The sequence below is a fragment of the Piliocolobus tephrosceles genome, chromosome 20 (assembly GCF_002776525.5).
Source record: "Piliocolobus tephrosceles isolate RC106 chromosome 20, ASM277652v3, whole genome shotgun sequence".
Taxonomy (NCBI): Eukaryota; Metazoa; Chordata; class Mammalia; order Primates; family Cercopithecidae; genus Piliocolobus; species Piliocolobus tephrosceles.
Window position 1 is genome coordinate 30,712,437 of NC_045453.1, and position 5,224 is coordinate 30,717,660.

Consider the following 5,224-nt stretch of genomic DNA (forward strand, 5'->3'; position numbering starts at 1 on the left):
CACCACCATCACCATAATCACTATCACCACCACCAACACCACCACCACCACTACCACCATCATCACCATCACTACCACCACTACCACCATCACCACTATCATTAGTGGAAAATGTCTTCATGTCTCCTGACAATGCGTTATGGGAAGACTTGGGATTACTGAGCAGGAAGTGGGTTCAGTACTGTGCCGAGCGTGGATTGTGTGTTCATTCTCTCCTGCCATCCTCGGCACCACGCTAGGAGTGGGTCCAGCAACACCCCACTTTACAGGTGAAGAAAGAAACTGAGGCCGAGAAATTTAAATGACACTTGAGATTACCGAATTGGTAACGGGCAGCACAGAGCCTGGAACTCAAGCCGCTCCCCTCTAGAATCCACAGCACCATGATCACCCCAGGCTGCCCCTGGGTCAGGGAGCCCAGCTCCCAGGTTGGCCTAGAACAGGCAGGCTCCAGTGGCCCCTAGTTCGAGGAACGTACCTCAGAGAAGACTCAGGTGGGTTCATTCCCTCTCCCGGGCCCTTCCACAACTGCAGGGAGAAAGTCTCCATGGAGTGCGAGCGTATTGTAACCCTTTTCTGACATTTGAATGGCAACAAACATGAAAAAGGGAGCCTCATATTCAGAACCTTCACAGGCAACCATCTCCAGCCAGCCACACGCATAACTCGGCTGTGTCTTCATTTCACTTATTTTTAAGGGTATTGTCTATTTGTGGCATGTGATACTGGTTGCCCAAATACTGTAATTATTTAAAATTTCCATGTTAAATACATTTATTGGACTTAAGAAAGCAAAGTGATTTAATTTAAAGAAATTTATGAAACAAGTGATAGTGGTACAAAAATGATTGGGGTTGATGCAACTCTATCCTAGCCCAAATTCAGTAATAATAAACTATCGGCTGCCAAGAAAGAGCGAAACCTTGCCAGCCTTCAAGGACTTTATGTTCTGGTTCAAGGGTTCTCACCTGGGCATTATTGACATTGGGGCAAGTTCATTCTCTTTAAAGGGTGGGCAGGGGCTGTCCTGGGCATCGTAGGACGTTAAGCAGCATCCCTGGCCTCTACCCACTAGATGCCAGGAGCACCCCGCACCCTCTCCTGACAGCCAGACCTATCTCCAGTCATTGCCCAATGTCCCTGGTTGAGAACTGCTGACCTAGTTGCAGGTGGCACCCTGAGGAGGCCTCAGACACCCTCTCTGGCTGTCGACCTGCAGAGGAACGCAGCAGAAAAGCTGCAAAGGGAGGAGGGCAAGCCTCAGTCCCATCCACTCACTTCCCCAGCCTCAGAGCTGGCCCGGGTTCCTCCAGGACCTGCAAAGTCCTTGCAGTAAGCAGCGGAAATGCAGGCGCTGTTATCTCTTTCGGATCCTGCTATCTTCATGGGATTTCTGTAGCTGAGTTCCCAGAGAGACCGCAGCTGCACAGTCAAAAATATCCATGCCGCTGTGGATCTCGGAGCTGTTTGTATAAGCTGAGCTGCACCACACAAGTGGGGTGGGGGGTTGGGGGAGTTAAAGTTGGGGAGAAATTAGGAAAGAAAAACAACAAAACAAAAACCTTCACAAAGCAGATCCAAATGGGAAGAGAAATAGAAATATAATATGAAATACGGGAACAGTGAAGATGAGAGGATAGTTGTTTCATCATTGGGGAATCTTTTAATAAGATGCCAAAAAAAATTCAGCAGAACAAAGGAGTATGGGAAAGGACGAGAGCGTGTTGACTGAGGACACTTTCCTGCTCCAACACGAGCCTGAAAGCGAGGGCTTCTGAGCTTTGGTTGCATGCCAGAGTCACCCGGTTTGGAGGCGGGCGTGCTTTCAAATGGTACACGCCCAGGCCTTCCCTAGTGCCACTGAAGGTGTCAGTGGCCTGCTTTGTTGGAGAGGCCTCGTGTGATTCTGACATGTCACCAGAAATGAGCATTTTCTTATTTTATTTTACTTTAAGTTCTGACATACATGTGCAGGACACGCAGGTTTGTTATACGGGTATACATGTGCCATGGTGGTTTGCTGCACCTATCAACCTGTCATCTAGGTTTTAAGCCCCACATGCATTAGGCATTTGTCCTAATGCTGTCCCTCCCCTTGCCCCCACTCCCCGACAGATCCCAGTGTGTGATGTTCCCCTCCTTGTGTTCTCATTGTTCACCTCCCACTTATGAGTGAGAACATGCGGTTGGTTTTCTGTTCCTGTGTTAGTTTGTTGAGAATGATGACTTCCAGCTTCATCCATGTCCCTAAGAACAAATGAGCATTTTTTTCTTTTTTCTTTTTTCTGAGATGGAATTTCGCTCTTGTCCTGCCAGGAGTACAGTGGCTCTATCTCAGCTCACAGCAACGTCCACCTGCTGGATTCAAGCAATTCTCCTGCTTCAGCCTCCCAAGCAACTGGGAATAACCAAGTATGCCACCATGCCCAGCTAATTTTTTTATTTTTAGTAGAGACAGGATTTCGCCATGTTGGCAGGCTGGTCTCAAACTCCTGACCTCGTGATCTGCCTGCCTCGGCCTCCCGCAGTACTGGGATTACAGGCGTGAGCCACGGCACCTGGCCCCAGAAATGAGCATTTTCTAAAACTTGAAAACCTACCAGGTGAGTCTCTGGTACTGTTTCTATTTTATTTCTACAACGTCTTGCTTGGCAATGTGGCATCTTTTTTCTTTCCTGTGATTTCCCTCCTTCTGCTTTTTTTCTTTTTTTCATTTTTAATGTTTCTGACTGATAATTGCCATTTCAGGGACTATGCCAAAGCTCTCTGAAGTAGCAAAATCCTGCTTATCTCTAAATCATCCCTAAGTTCCCAGCAATGGCAGGCAGCCCTGGGCAGGCCCTGCACCCAGCAACCTCTGCCCACAAGCACACATCCCCCGCAATACAGTTAAACCATGTCCACCTGGCTCCACACGCTTTCTAAAGGAGAAAAGAGGTAAGCCCTCCAGCCCCTCAAATATACACCACGATGAAGATGTTGAGCCCAACAAATTACAGACAAACGTTTGAGATCAGCATGTGAGAAAGTGGGCTTGGCAGAACGTGTTTGGCCAGATGTTCACAGATGTTGCAGGAAAGGGGGCCAAATGTGGAAAGGCTGGACAGGGTTGACCCACAGAACTCCCCTGAGTCTAAGCTGCAAATGTGCACCCCAAGCCTCTTCCAGAGCCCCAAATCCCGCGCTTCCCAAGTCTGTTTGACTCTTGGAGCAAGCACCTCTCAAGGACCAGTTAGCTTTGCAAATGCAGAAACGGGATGCCCGGGCATAACCCAGGAACAAGCCCAGCTTCACTGAGACACACACTCCTTTTTTCCAGGCTGTTTGTGCTCATGCAAATACAGCAAAGCCACCGCAATGCAGGCCCCGGCCAGGGCCCTGGTCTGTCTGGTCCCCACTGTGGTCTCGGTGTCCAGCGTGGCATCTGGCATGCAGGTGTTGGGGATAGGCTACATTTTAGTAATGACTTTTTAAAAACAAATAAATGAGTGAATGGGGCCGGGCATGGTGGCTCATGCCTGTAATCCCAGCACTTTGAGAGGCTGAGGCGGGTGGATCACCTGAGGTCAGGAGTTTGAGACCAGTCTGGCCAACATCGCGAAATCTTGTCTCTACCAAAAATACAAAAATTATCCGGGTACACTGGCATACACCTGTAATCTCAGCTACTCGGTACGCTGAAGCAGGAGAATCACTTGAATCTGGGAGGCGGAGGTTGCAGCGAGCCCAGATCGTGCCACTGCACTGCAGCCTGGGGGACAGAGCGAGATTTTGTCTCACAACATAAATAAATAAATAAATAAGTGAATGGATGATAACACCGTGAATGACCTCATTGTCTACACAACAGTCACATGTCAGATCTTTAAGGAGGTGTTTTGTCAGAATCGCCTCTGTTTTGATGCACGTGAGATTGACATCTGGGGCAGCCAATGGGGCAATCAGGGAGACAGAACTCTCTGGCACCACTTTTGAGCTGGAGGGTCTGCTCCCATCTCTGACAATGGGATTCTCAGCAGGGTGCAAGCAGGGCTGAGAATAGGATGAGGCAAGTGAGGCACAAGGATGCAAAATACTCAGCAATGTCACCTCCAGACTCACGCAAGCGCAGGGCCGGTCTCTACAAGCTAGGCCTCCTTGGTTCTGAGCCATGAGCACGGCACTTGTCTCACCATCGTCCTGGCCCTGCGGGTCTCAGGCAGCAGGAAAATACCAGGAAAACAGAGCTTGTCTTCCTGGAGTGTAAATTTTGCCCAAAGACTTGGCAGGGGAACTAATTTTTCTGTTAAAAAAGATACAGAAAAGATCAGAGAAGAATGCAAAACCGAAGAGTTTTTAAGATAAAACATGCCCCAGGTCCTAGGAATACAAGCCCTTGTTTTCACCTTTAGTAGTAGTGGGATCTGGGTAGAAATTTGAAAGAAGTTCCAATTAAACTGTTGATGAAAAGATTAGAAGACAGAATATGTGCTTATTGAATCTGCAGGAGACATACACTGTCATCATCTTAAGATTCCTAAACATCAGAGCAGAGAAGAACAATGCACTGAGGTGGCTTTTGTCCTGGATAAAATTCCATGCTGCAGTTAAAAGCAAAGCTAGCTGCACAGGCATTGATCTATGGAATATGACTGAGCAGCCTCCGAGTGCTGGGCTCTGTGCTGGGGCAGACGTGCAGCTGTGAGATCAAGTGGCAAATCACAGGCGAGTGCCTGGAGGAAGAGAGCTGTGACAGTCCTGTTTGGATAGTTTCCAATTTACTCTTCCTTCAAGACCCAGTGGTGCCTAAAGCCTGTAAGAAGAAGATTTTTGAATTGCAGATAAACCACGATAAGCTCCATGTATTAGACCAGGCAAGATATGCCTTAAGGACAACTCCACAGTGCTTAGATTCTCAAATTCTGAATTCCACTGAGTTTAATTATCTGAACCTGACAACACCGTGAGGGTTCATTGATAAAACCTTGAGTTCTAGCAATGCTGCCTGTTCATTCATTCATTCTTCATCCAGCCTTCCATGTGTCTGGCACTGTTGGGGCACTGAGATTCTCCAGTCCCCAACTACTGCTCAAAGCATCCAGTGATGGAGACAGACACAAATCAGTGAGTCTCACACGGAGCCAGCGGTACTGAGGGACAAGAGCTCGGGTGCAGGGTCAGGGTGACAGTGAGATCTGCACCATGAGTGGACGGTGCCTGCTGGGGCAGGTCACTGAACGAGTGC